The sequence below is a fragment of the Prionailurus viverrinus genome, chromosome D2 (genome assembly GCF_022837055.1).
Source record: "Prionailurus viverrinus isolate Anna chromosome D2, UM_Priviv_1.0, whole genome shotgun sequence".
Taxonomy (NCBI): Eukaryota; Metazoa; Chordata; class Mammalia; order Carnivora; family Felidae; genus Prionailurus; species Prionailurus viverrinus.
This window is the reverse complement of record NC_062571.1, coordinates 53,086,279-53,101,117: the sequence shown is the minus strand read 5'-3', so window position 1 is coordinate 53,101,117 and position 14,839 is coordinate 53,086,279. Positions and strand designations below refer to the sequence as shown.

At 38.0% G+C, this 14,839-nt stretch overlaps 1 protein-coding gene and 1 pseudogene across 1 annotated transcript in view; one reads left to right on the top strand and one right to left on the bottom strand.

Annotated features, from left to right (window-relative positions):
- MARCHF5 (membrane associated ring-CH-type finger 5) overlaps positions 1-14,839 on the bottom strand; it is a 58,083-nt gene that overhangs the window by 40,938 nt on the left and 2,306 nt on the right. The window lies entirely within an intron of this gene.
- LOC125148163 (60S ribosomal protein L36a-like) lies at positions 1,364-2,947 on the top strand (annotated as a pseudogene).

Below are 14,839 nucleotides of genomic sequence, written 5' to 3'. Positions count from 1 at the left end.
CCCCTTCCTCCTCTCCATCTTTTAAATTTTATTGTGGGAAAATATACATAAAATTTACAACTTTTAAGAGTATAGTTCAGTAGCATGACGTACATTCTTACTGTTGTACAACCATCATCACTATCCACAGTTTGACTGGGTATAACTATATAATTTACAAAGTTTTGCATACATTTCAAATGACAAGTATAAGCAAACAGACTTGGTTAACTGGGGTGTTAGAATATATGTGCCCCACAACTGAGGAAATTTTATATTTGTTTACCTCTGGGAAATGAGATATACAGTTGTGATAACAAACCAGGCATAATACCTAGAAACGTTCTAGGTTCTTCTAAGATTTTCATTTCAACAATGAGCAGCATATGTAGCTAAGTACATCTAGACCAGCATAATTAATCAGCATTAAGGTGAATTGAATAAACCCAATTTCAGTCACCAGGAAAAAAATAAAACGTAAAAATATATCTCCTCAGAACCTTAGTACCAGGCTGAACCAAACGAAATTGCCTACGTTCATCTGTTTTAGACCTACATAAATGGCAATCTCATATTTCAATTTAATGCAATTACTTGTATAACTATATTCCCCACAAATTCTCATCAGTGTAAGTTTATTTTTCTTAAACATTTTTTAAAGTTTATTTATTAAAAAAAATTTTTTTTAATGTTTATTTATTTTTGAGTGAGAAAGTGAGACAGAACGTGAGGGGGGAGGGCCAGAGAGAGGGAGACACAGAATTGGAAGCAGGCTCCACTCTGAGCTGTCAGCACAGAGCCCCACGTGGGGCTCGAACCAGGAACCATGACCTGAGCTGGAGTCGGTGGACACCCAACCGACTGAGCCACCAGGTGCCCCTTATTTATTTATTTTGAGAGAGAGAGAGAGGGAGAGCGTGCGCGCAAGAGTGAGCAAGCGCACAAGCAGGGGAGGGGCAGAGAGACAGAATCCCAAGCAGGCTCCGTGCTGTCAACGCAGAGTCTGACAGGGGGCTTGGCTCGATCTCGCCAACTGTGAAATCATAACCTGAGCTGAGATCAAGAGTGGGACATTCAACTGACTGAGCCACCCAGGTGCCCCTTTCCTAAAATTTTATTATGAAAAATTTCAAACTTTCAAAAAAAGCTGAAAAACTGTTCAGTGACTACCCTTTTTCTCAATATCTATATTCTATAATTCTTGTAATTTTGCTTTATATGTCCTTTACTCCATATTCATTTATCAATCTTTTATTTTTGATGTACTTCAATGTTGAGGCATCAGTATATTTCACTCCTAAACACTTTTACAGTTTTACTTTTTAGAAGGTACTCAACTGACATTTAAAGCAAGCACTTTCGGATGTTTTCTAATTTCACAACTATGGTAGATAAGGTAGTTGAACGGTGATTTACAGTGGAAACTCATTAGGAGTTAAACCTAATAAGAATTGTTAACACAAATAACCTTGTTTTGTTTGATTCATAGTGATAGTATACAGTTTACAAATTTGGGTTTTGAAGCTAAGCCTCATACCGATTAATTGAAATTATCTTACAGATGAGATATTAAAAGAAACCTTATTGACACCAATACGCTCAAAAAAGTGTGCCTGATTTTCAACATCTACCAACTTACCACATCCATTTTCTCTTTATTTCAACTGTTAGTGTTAATCTGATGATGGTCATTTGAGATCAAATAGGAAACTTCTGATAACACTAAATCACTTCATCTAAAAATTATAGTTTAGATACAGATAAATACGAAATGGCAATTTCTAATAATAGTAGAGACATTGCCAGCAACATTTACTGAGTATTCACTGGGTCCATGTGGCTGCACAAATAAAATAAATGGAAGATTGTATCTATTTGGAAAATCCTATAAACTAACTGGGGTCACATCCAACATAATAAGGTTCCAGAAATTACCATAGGTATACCTTAAGAAGAAATTGAAGGATCAATTTGGATAGATCAGAGAAGGCTTCAGGGAGGAGTGATAGTAGAAATTAGCAAAAGCAGGGACAAATGATTACAGAGATTCTTGAAACAAAGTTTCCTGGACCAGCAGTTTCAAGATCACTTGGGAACTTGCAAATTCTCTGGTTCTACCCCAGATCTACTTAATCTGAAACTGTGAAGAAGCGCCTTGAATTCTCTGAAGGTGATCCTGAGGTAAAGTTTGAGAACTGATGGTATAGAAAAATGGCAGGTAGGAGAAAAAAAAAAAAAAAAAAAAAAAAAAGGCAAAGAGATTGGTGAAAGCAAACCGTTATGAAGGAGACATTTACTAGATTTGCTTAAGTCAGAAATAAGTGCTTTTTTGGGGCGCCTGGGTGGCGCAGCCGGTTAAGCGTCCGACTTCAGCCAGGTCACGATCTCGCGGTCTGTGAGTTCGAGCCCCGTGTCAGGCTCTGGGCTGATGGCTCAGAGCCTGGAGCCTGTTTCCGATTCTGTGTCTCCCTCTCTCTCTGCCCCTCCCCCGTTCATGCTCTGTCTCTCTCTGTCCCAAAAATAAATAAAAACGTTGGAAAAAAAAAATTTAAAAAGAAATAAGTGCTTTTTTCATATAAATAACAGTATAGAACTATGTATGCTGACAGTGCTCTTGCAACCCTGGTGAATTCCTAAAAACCTGCCGGACTTTCTGCAAGAAGTGTTGCAAGCACCAACTCCATGAAGTGACACAGTACAAGGAAGGCAAAGATTCTCTTTATGACCAGGAAAAGCGGAGTTTATGACAGGAAGCAGAATGGCTATGGTGGGTAGCTTAAGCCGATTTTCCGGAAAAAGGCTAAAACTACAAAGAAGACTGTGCTGAGGCTTTAATGTGTTGAGCCCAACTGCAGATCTAAGAGAATGCTGGCTATTGAGAGGCAAGCATTTTGAACTGGGAGGAGATAAGAGAAAAGGGCCACATGTCACATGGTCCAGTTCTAAGCTTCATATTTTAAAATCTTGAGGTTATGTTCACTTCAAAAAAAAAAAAAAAAAGGTAACACTACAGAAAATGTTAATTTCTAAAGAATTTATTGATTTACAACCTTACTACATATAGGAGTTTATTCTATTTAATTTGGAAAGAACATCAGTCTGTGATATAAGGGCCAGATAGATGGGAATATATAACCATATAAAAATAAAAATGGTTACATGAATGTTTTTAGGCAAACAGCCTATATTATATAAGACAGAGTTACTAGTCTTCAGGGTTGGAAAAAAGGAGGGGAAGGAACAAAATATGAATGTGTAGGAATCCTTTTTTTCCTCATTAAAAAAAATTTTTTTTAATATTTATTTATTTTTGAGAGACACAGAGTGTGAGTGGGGGAGGGGGCAGAGAGAAAGGGAGACAGAATCCGGAACAGGTTCCAGGCTCTGAGCTATCAGCATAGAGCCGGACTCGGGGCTCGAACTCACAAACCGCGAGATCATGACCTAAGCCGAAGTCGGACGCTTAACCAACTGAGCCACCCAGGCGCCTCTTTCCTCATCTTTTAAAAACTTCTGATAGACTGACCAGGAACAACAGCTGAGAAGATCTTATAATTATGCTTTCCCTCTCTGATTCCCCATATCCTACTCCCTTTTTGGTGAAATCTATTTCAGCTATTTATTCTCTAATTCTCTGCCTTCTTATAGTGAGAAAAAGAGGGGACTGAAAATGACAGGTTTATTCTCAAGATTTTAGAATGAGAGAGTAGAAGAATGTACAGCACGATTTCTCCTCTTTTTAAGGAACAAACAATGTCCACCCTTCCCTCTAACATCAGTCCTGTATGTGGTTTAGGCAGTTAGTCCTCCCCTATCCCCAGCTCCAGGAAAAGTAATCCTTAGACTGGTTTAAGGGTGTATCCTAACTCCAAATTATAGTGATTGGAGGACTGGGCCCATGAAGCTGGTATTATCAGAGTGAATCTTAGAATTTTTGCTGGGAAAGCTGGTACACAGGTTTTCTCTTTTCTACAGAGCTTTAAGGCAGGAAGGTGTGAGGCTAAATGAAGGTGTAATGGTATTACTGCCAAGAGAACCACCATGTGCAGCCTAAAGAAACCAGAGGAAGCTGAAAGATGGAAACTGATGGCTTTGAGACATGGATCAAGCTGTGCTTAAAGCTAAATATACTCTTACACTGTTCACTTACATAAACCTATAGCTGTGTGTGTGGTTTTAAGTTTAACCAGTCTGGGGCAGATTTCCCAACAGGTGCAACTCAAACAATCTTGATGGTGTGAAAAATTAGATAGAAGAGATGGCCCCAGAACAATCATATGATATAAACTCCAAACAGCTTTTATAAATACACACAGTATTTTTTGTCAACAGCTTTGTTCCCTACTGTTCAGAACTTGAACAGATAAGTCTTAAATACACCTAATTTCTACTGCAAGTGCTTTGAATCTTGCAAGCTTTTCTATTTTTTACACTGGGCAAAATACGTTCTTGATTTTGCTACTGGATCAGGTCTTTTGAGATAAACACAGATAAAAAAGATAAAACCCAACATGTTCAAATTAAAAATTTTTACTGATAACACCATAATATTTACATTCAGGGTCAATATAACAATTCTACTTGAATTCAAGTTATTACAATTTTAATGTTATGATTTATGGGATACATTTTGAATATCCTAAAAGGTGAGAATAACTGGCTCTTTCCCATTTCAAAGGACAAAGCCAAAAACTTTTCAAAGTCCATACCCTAGAAAAGGTTGTAATTTCAGACCAAACCTTAAGTTTCTTTTTCTTTTTTTACTGTTTATTATTATTTTTTTTAATTTTTGAGACAGAGATAGAGCATGAACAGGGGAGGGGCAGAGAGAGAGGGAGACACAGTATCTGAAACAGGCTCCAGACTCTGAGCTGTCAGCACAGAGCCTGACGTGGGGCTCGAACCCACAAATTGTGAGATCATGACATGAACCAAAGTCGGACGCTTAACCGACTGAGCCACCCAGGCGCCCCTCTAAGTCTCTCTTTAAGTCATTCCCCATCCACCTTCAATCCTCCAATCTCTTAGAAAGTGGTATTCAATGTGATGCACAAACATCTTTTGAGAATTTACTAGAAATACAAATTCTCAGGCCACCCAAGACCAACAGAATCAGAAACTCTCGGGGAGGGACCTGATACTACATTTAAAAAAAATCATTCAAAAACATTTTAGGGGAGCCTAGGTGGCTCAGTTGGTTAAGTGTCCAACTCTTGATTTCAGCTCAGGTCATGATCATGGTTTGTGAGTTCACCCCTCCCCCACGCTCTGTGCTGGCAGTGTGGAGCCTGCTTGGGATTTTCTTTCTACCCCCCCAGCCCCTCCCCCACTAGAGCACTCACCCTCTCTCTCCAAATAAACTTACAAAATTTTTTTTAACTTAAAATTTTTATTGTGGTAAAATACATATAAAATGTATCATCTTAACTATTAAAAAAATTTTTTTAATGTTTGTTTTTGAGAGAGACAGAAAGCAAACGGGGGAGGGGCAGAGAGCGGGAGACACAGAATCAGAAACAGGCTCTTAGGCTCTGAGCTGTCAGCACAGAGGCTGACATGGGGCTTGAGTTCAAAGGACACAAGTTCATGACCTGAGCCGAAGTTGGACGTTTAAGCCACCCAGGCACCCATTTTTTTTTTTTTTTTTTTTTTTTTTGAGAGAGAGAGAGGTGGGGGGAGATGGATAGAGGGAGAGAGGGAATCTTAAGCAGGCTCCACGCTCAGCGCAGAGCCTGACACATGGGGCTCAATTCCGTGACCGGGAGATCATGACCTGGGCCGAAATTAAGAGTTGGACACTCAGCTGCCTGAGCTACCCAGGGACCCCCCATCCCCCATCTTAACCATTTTTAAGTGTGCAATTTAGTGGTATTAAATACATTCACAATGTTGTACAACCATCACCACCACTCATCTTGTAGCTCTTTTACCTTGTAAAACTGAAAGTCTGTACCTATTAAACAACTCCCCAATCCTCCTTTCCCTAGTCCCTGACAACCACCATTATAGTGTGTTCATGGTTTTGACTATTCTAAGTACCTCAAATAAGTGGAATCATCTAGTATTTGTCTTTGGCTTATTTCACTTAGCATAATGTCCTCCAAGTTCATCCATGTTGGAACACACTGCAAAATATCCTTCCTTTTCAAGGCTGAATAATATTCCATTGTATGTATATACCACATTTTGCTTATCTGTTCATTGTTCAATAGATACTTGGGTTGCTTCCATATTTAGCTACTGTGAATAACACCGCTATGAACATGGGTGTACAAATATTTGAGACCCTGCTTTCAATTCTCTGAGGTATATGCCCAGAAGTGGCACTGTTGGATCACACAGTATTCCATTTTTAATTTTCTGAGGAACTGCTGACATTGTAACAAGCCCTACAGGTGATCACAATACCTAAAGTTTGAGAATCTCTGCTATAGTCATTCCTCTGTATTCTTTTAAGCCTCAAATACTGTATTCACCATAACACAGAAATGAAATTTCATTTTACACCCAACATAAAAATTTTAAAATTATTTGGTTTTTAATTTAAACCACTTCTCAACCTTTTGGCTAAGATCAAGTGTGGTTTTTAATTTAAACAAGAAGTAAAATGCTCAAGATTTTTTTTTTCTCCTAAGGTAAAGAGCTAGCTAAATGTGGGGAAAAGACTATGCAACTTCAAGGTGTTCTATAACGGAGCAAAGAACTTGGGGTGTGGAGCCAGACTGTTCAAGTTCAAACCCCTGTCTACCACTTATTATAGGTGTAACAACAGAATCTCTTGTATTGTAAGGCAGGGGTTCTTAATCTGGGGTCCATGAAAATTTATCCCAGAAAATTTGGATGGGGAAAGAAATTACATCTTCACTTTTGCTAACCTCTAAATAAAATTTAATTTTCCTCCAATGATGAATGTAAGCAAACCATAATAATATTAACAGTACAGCAATTAGAAATTACAGTATATTGGCCAGAAGTTTTCATATTATGTTACAGCTACCTGTGCAGATCCCAAAATAACATTTACTCATTGCAAATTTGAATGTAGTTATCAGACCAACCAATACAGCTTGTATTTTAAGGTATTAAATAAAGCTCATATTACTGTATCAGATTTTTAACAGGTTGATTGGTTTCATTTATTTTCCTTGTTTGTTTATTTTTGAAAGAGAGAGAGGGCAAGTGAGGGAGGGGCAGAGAGAGAGTTGCAAGCAGGCTCCACACTGCCAGTGCAGAGCCTGACACAGGGCTTGGACTCACCCATGATAAAATCACGACCTGAGCTGAAATTAAAAGTTGGGTACTTAACGGACTGAACCACCCAGACGCCCCTCATTTCTGATACTATGTATTTTGTGTTCTTTTGTGTTCTTTCAAAACATTCTGAGCAGGAACCCAAAGGCTTAACCAGTCTGCCAAAGGAATGGTCAGCATTAAAAAGGTTTAATGTTAAGATCTCCTATTGTAAAAGATTAAACAAATGATCATGAAACTACATAAGCATGAACACTAAATGAACTAAATGAACACTAGTAATAATGGTACTGATAAAGACGGGAATGGTGTCTGGGGTGCTTGAGTGGCTCAGTTAGTTAAGCGTCTGACTCTTGGTTTTGGCTCAGGTCATGATCTCACGGTTCATGGGATCGAACCCCACAGTGGGCTCTGCACTGACAGCACGGAGCCTGCTTAGAATTCATTCTCTCTCTCTCTCTCTCTCTCTCTCTCTCTCTCTCTCTCTCTCCCCACCTCTCTCTACCCCTCCCCTGCTCCAGCTTGCTCTCTCTCAAAATAAATAAACTTAAAAAAGATGACAAAGATGGTGTCAACTTTACATCTATGGCTAGATGTTATGGATGCAATTTGTTACCTAAATTAGCACATAAGGGAATTCTGCTTGGCACCCTGGTATTCAGTGGAAAAAGTCCTGGATTCCTAATCACCACCCCTCCCCCCCCCCCCCGCCCCCACCACACACACGTTTTCAATAGGCCAATACCACTGCATAAGATATTCATTCAAATCCTCTCAATTCATTTTCTTCCACCGTTCTTTTCCTTCTACTATCTCTTTAAATGCCTCCTGCTTGCTCAGGTACACACTATTTACTTCTACACCTTCCCACCTGGCAAGTTGGGGCACATTACTTTACAAAGTAAAGGAAAATCTGGGAATTATCACAATTGGCTCAAAGGTTAAAGAACAAATCACTATTAACACAATATGAAGAAAAAAATGATGAATCTAAAGATTGTTATTCTTCAAAATAAATGTGTAGACTCAACAGTATTGGTAATATCACTAAATCTGTACCCTTTACATGCCACCCTTTACAAAAGATTATTTTATACTACATGATTTTAAAACTGTAACTTTTTTCCAGGTACAGATCCTAACAGTAAGCTTTATATACTGTTCAAGGAATACATGGTTAGTTTGTCTAAAACCTAAGATTATTCAAGATCTCCTCTTGAATCAGCTTGAGTACCTACTAAGTACATTCATTATTTGATGCCACAAGGACTACATTAAGTGCCAAGAAAAGATATTACAATGTGAGTAATAAGTTATATAGAAATGTGAGGATGACAGTACGACGCAGCTGAGTTGGTTTCATGAAAAGGACATAACTACGGATGAGAATTTAAGCTGGATTGGGAAATGAAAAGAGTAAGGGTATTCAAACTAAGAAAAATTGCATAAACAAGACAGAAATGAGCATATGATCATGGACAATAAGAACACCAACATAGTTGAAGTGGATTTTAAGGTAAACCTAGATATTATAAACCAGTTAGGAAAGGATGGATGACAAAGATAACCTTACATCATAGGGCTCATTTGTGACTCATCCACTGTTTATATGGTTATTTTTTAAAAGTACATGGAAAAAAGGGGAGGAAACTTTACCAATAAAAGTTTCTCAATAGCATATTTATTTACTAAATAAGTAAGTATGGTTATCTAATAAAACTGTCAGTAAAGTTTATCTTTACAGACTCAAATTGCAGGTGTATATCTTGGATTATTAGAAAGATCTGGGAAATCATAGGCTCCTGCCTTAGAGATCACTTTGATTAAAACTGGAGTGTAGCAGAATGGAATTCCAGGAGGTAGGAGAGAGAACGATGAAACAAGCTTTAAATTACTGCTGTTGTATTATATATGGTGCCTCAACAATGTATTTGCAGGACTGTTTTAAGTAAAGAGAACAAGCAGTCCTTAATTCAGAACATGCTTTAGAGACCCATACTCTGGTTAATGCAAGGAAGGCCTCATTTAACAATGGAAAAAACTGCACACTGTTTTGTCTCACGATTAAAAGTTTCACACACCATGTATTCTGGTACAGGAACTGTACCATCAAGAAGAATAAAAATCCCTTTATGTGTCTGTTCACATAAGTGGAATGGAAGTTAAAGTATCTGAATTCATCAAAAGATAAAACCACAATCACAACACATTACCAAAGGGTAAAACTGAAGGGAAATACACTCCAATCAAGCATATACATGCCATCCCCTTTGTCTCTGATATTCAGAAACTCTGCAAGAGTAATTATTTCCATCTTAAATAAACAAGGAAACAAAAGCCTAGAAAGGTTAAGTAATCTGCTCAACGCCTTACAGAGAGGCACGGATGCAACCTAGGCCTCAACTCCAAAATATTGGCTTTCTTCACTGCATCATGCTGCCATATGTATAGTGAATTCTGAGAAATGTTTCCACTTCTTATTTCATAGAAAATTATAGCCAGTACAAGAAATTGTTTCATTTTTTCTAAGGTACCTTTAAACAGCCATAAGGAGCTTTCACCAGAGATCTAAACTCCTCCCAGTCTATTTCACTGTGCCATATAAATATTATGTCTCATCAACTGATGTTGATACAACTGATATAACAGTTGTATCATGCAAAGGACTGCTGTATGTATGTATGTATGGCATGTAAAGGACTGCTACAGAGTCTAGAGAAGAGGGGAAAAATATTTCTGAGATGGTTAGAAAAGCTTTATAAATGAGGCAGAACCTAAAATGGGTGTTGAATGATGGGTAGAACTTTGAAAGACAAGATGCTAAAAAGAACATCTTGTGTTCAGAGGACAGTGAGCTAATCAGTTTGGCCTGGGCAGCAAACATGTATGTACTATTATTAGTTTTTTCTTCCTTTTTAAGTAGGCTTCATGCCCAGTGATGTCCCAATGCAGGGCTTCAATTCACGACCCTGAGATTGAGACCTAAGCTGAGATCCAGTTGGATGCTTAACCGACTGAGCCACCCAGGTGTCTGTACATACTCATTCTTAAAGAGAAGCAAAGGTTTAAAAAGGTAGTTGGTGCCAGCCATAAACTCAGTGTCTTAAACATAATAGGGAGCACAATACATATGATTATGAAGGGTCTTGAAGGCCAGGCCAAATAATTTGAACTTAAGCTTAATAAGCAATAAAATACAGGTGGTTGAGCAAATGAGTTGGTTCTTTAAATTGTGCTTCTGCTAAGATTATTCTAACCACTGATACGTCATAAAGGATGAAAAGAAAGACACAGATTCAATAATGTATCCAAGGTACCAGGCCTTTGTGGGTAAGAGGGATAGGGAATAGTTTCCATTCTCAGCGAACTTCCAGTTAAACATGCATGGTGGTGGTGGTATCAGGTGTGTGTGGAAGGCTCTAAGACATGGGATAGATGCGTTAACAAAATAACAATACAATGTGATTTTCTATAATAAATGCACAAAAGTTCTATGGAAACACAGGAAGGAGTAACTCACTCTGTCTGAAGGAGCTGTGCAATGCTTCAAGGTGATATTTGAGCTGAATTCTAAAGAAGGGTAAGAGTTAGCCAGGTGTTAAAAGGGAGGAAGTCATCTAAAACAAAAATAAGGAAATGACATATTCAGAGAACAATGTAGTGGAATGCAGAAGAGTATGATTAAGGTAGGTTGAGGCTGAATTACATTAATAGATCTAAACCCCTTCACTAGATCTTGAAAGTTTACATTTTATCCCATAGGTGATGTAGACTGGCAGGTTTTGAAGCATGGAAATGATGTGATTATAATTATGCCTTGGCCAATTCTGGTATCACACTAAGTCAAACTAGAAGAGAAAAAGTAGAGCCAGAGAAAGAAGAATCTACAATATCTGATGAGTGAATCTGGAGAGAAAGAAGCAAAAAGAAAAAAAGTGGTGGACTAGAAGGATGGGGTCTAATCAAAGAACAAAAATTGGGAAGAAAAGTAAAAGCCAGGGAAATATCAGTTTAGACACATTAAGGCGCTAGTAATAACATGTATATACAAATGGGAATGTCTATTGGCCAGCTAGGAAAGAGACACTAAAATGTGGGAAAGCGGTCAGGAATAAAGACGCTCATCTGGGAGTCATTCAAACAGAGGTGAAAGTGAGATAATAAGTGGGTACACTTCAGAGAAGAATGGTAAGTGTGGAGGCTTAAACCATACTTCTGTGATTGAAGGGAGAAAAGGTAATATATGAGGGGAAAATAAGCAAAAGATAGAAAAATAGTACAGTATAATAGAATATAATTTCAAGAAGTTAGAGGGTGGTGGTAATCAGTTTCAACTTTATTACATATATACCGAGGATACGAAGACCAAGTAAAAAAGGTATTAGATTTACTGATTAAGAAATTATTAGTGATCTTTAGTATACTTTTAGTAGAGCTAAGAAAGGGGAATGAAAGTCAAATTATAAGGAGAGCTAAAGAAGAGAAAATAAGGACCTAAATATCATAAACAGGGGAATGGATTAAGAAAAAAAGAATGTCAATCCAATGAATATTATATATATATTCTCTTTAATTGCTGAGTATCATAGAACTCAAAACTGTATTTAAAAAAGCAAATTGTAGACTGATACATTCAAATTTAGAAACAAAATCACGAATTATATATGGTATACCTGAAAACATTAAACAGGGGCATCTGGGTGGCTCATAGGTTAAGTGTCTGACTCTTGATTTCAGCTCAGGTCATGATCTCATGGTTCGTGAGTTGGAGCCCCATATCAGGCTCTGCTGACAGTGTGGAGTCTGCTTGGGATTCTTGCTCTCCTCTCTCTCTGCCCCTCCCCTGCTCTCTCTCTCAAAAAATAAAATAAACTAAAAAAAAATTTTTTTTAAAAAAAAATTTTTTTTTTCAACGTTTATTTATTTTTGGGACAGAGAGAGACAGAGCATGAACGGGGGAGGGGCAGAGAGAGAGGGAGACACAGAATCTGAAACAGGCTCCAGGCTCTGAGCCATCAGCCCAGAGCCCAACGCGGGGCTCGAACTCGCAGACCGCGAGATCGTGACCTGGCTGAAGTCGGACGCTTAACCGACTGCGCCACACAGGCGCCCCCAAAAAATTTTTTTAAATAAAAGCATTAAACAAAGGAGCCTGGAAAAATATAAACCCATTTATGAGAGTGAAATGGGGATGGAGAGAAGATATGGGACTGATGAGAATAGTCAAAGGAGATGTTTTCTGTAATCCTTCCACTTTTTACAGATGAAAGCAAACATAACTAATTGCTATGGTTTTTAATTCCAGGTATTGGTCTGTTAATTGTCAAAATGGGATAGAGATGTGACTGAAGAGATACCAACTGACACAGAAAATGAGAAATTGCTTTAATGCAAACTAAGAGATAATTATACAAATCTGAAAATAATATGGCATGTTCCTATCAGAATAGTCTACATCTTCTAAAGGGATGTACACTTCTGGTTGATAACGCTTTTAGAGTGAGGATTCTAATTCACTTTGTAACTGCAGGAGAGGGACAGGGAACAGATTATTCTCCCTGCTTTCCCTCCCATCTGACTGTTTTGGGACACCGGCTAAGTGCCTTGCCTACTCACCAGGTGCAAGTAAGTGATGTAATACAACATCAACAAACTCCTGAGTATTACTGTGAGATGGGGTATACATAAGTCAAGTTTTCAGAAGGATCACTCAGCAGGCCCAAGCTTCAAATACAAGATCCATTCCTGCAGTTTGTTACAATATTCTTTGTACTCTGTATACATTTAATCCTAATTTTGAGAAACATAAGAGAAATCAAGAAAACAGATGGTGACAGAGTAATGATATAAAGGGTTTGAGTTTATAAACTTTTCTATTTTTTAATGTTCATTTTTGAGAGAGAGAGAGAGAGACAGACAGACAGACAGTATCTGAAGCAGGCTCCAGGCTCTGAGCTATTAGCACAGAGCCCAATGTGGAACTCGAACTCATGAACCGCGAGATCATGACCTGAGCCGAAGTCAGATGCTTAACTGAGTCACCCCAAAGGCTCCCCAAAGGGTTTGAGTTTATAAATGCTTATAATTTCAAGGCAATGATTTGTGATCCTAAATCATTCATGATACTAGAAAACCACCCCCTTTCCACTACTCTCAAAAATTGTTTGCCCACAACAATTTATTTTTTTTAACGTTCTTGAAAATTTATTTTTGAGACAGAGAGAGAGTGGGCAGAGAATACCAAGAGGGCTGTGTGGACAGCAGAACCTGATGTGGGCTCCATCTCGCCAGTCATGAGATCATGACGTGAGAAGTCCGATGCTTAACCGACTGAGCCACCCAGGCACCCCTACCCACAGCAATTTAAAAGATTCAATAATAAATTTACACAGGACATGTGCTTATTGTTACCAAAATGAAAGGCAATCAAAATATCTATATGTGCTCTTTCCACCTACAAATACTGCAATAAAATTTATCAAGATAAATTGCTAAATTAAATTTATTCACAAAGGACAAAGCAGTTCAACTTCAGCTATTAATAAGTTGCCATTGGAGAGCCTGGCTGACTCAGTTGGTTAAGTGTCTGACTTTGGCTCAGGTCATGATCTCACGGTTTGTGAGTTCGAGCCACGCATCAGACTCTAGGCTGACAGCTCGGAGCCTAGAGCCTGCTTCCGATTCTGTGTCTCCTCTCTCTGCCCCTCCTCTACTTGTGCTCGGTCTCTATCAAAAATAAATAAATGTAAAAAAAAAAAAAAAAAGTTGCCATTAGTTAAAAAACCCTGAAAGACTAAGTAGTATAAACTGAATACACAATCCATGTTACAATGAAGCACAATCTTCATTTAATTTCACAGTTTATTGGAACAAACCTCACTAGAATTTAAGCTCCATATGAGCATTTTCGGTTATGTTCACTACCAAGGATCTAGAATGGTACCGGGTATATGTAGGCACTCAATATTTACTATATAAATTCAATAAATACAAATAATAATTCACTATCAAATACCTAACTTTTAACCTAGAGGCAAAAAAACAACTTATGCGTTGCACACATTTCCTTAGTCTTCTCAAGGATAAAATCTGCATCAGAAAAACAAACATATAGGCAGGTTTCGGAGCTAAATTCTGTCCCTCAAAAACTGCCACCCAAAAACCAATTAAATAGGTTGACATATTTTAATCTGTTGGGCCTGTCAGTATTCCTCAAATGAATCAATCATCTTTGTATTCAACTTGTATGCAGGGCCAGCCCACATTAAGATGACAAATATAAAGGAAAGGGGGGGGGGAATTGCCACAACTGTTGGTTATATGAGAATCTTAAGCACCTTCTGTGTGCCTAATACATAAAATAGCATTTTACTGTTTTATAAAGTGCTTACACGTGTTCTCATTTGATAAAACCCTGTGAGGTAGGATATTATTTTATAAATGAGGATGGATAGCCTCAGATTTAAGTGCAAAAATTCACATAGCTGGTAAATGGCAAAATGACAATTTCAAGATCACTGTCTCTAAAGCCCAAACTTTTCTTCAGGAATCTCTACTCTTACCATGAAACAATCCCTTAGGGTTTACAGCAGTGGTTTTCAACCACATC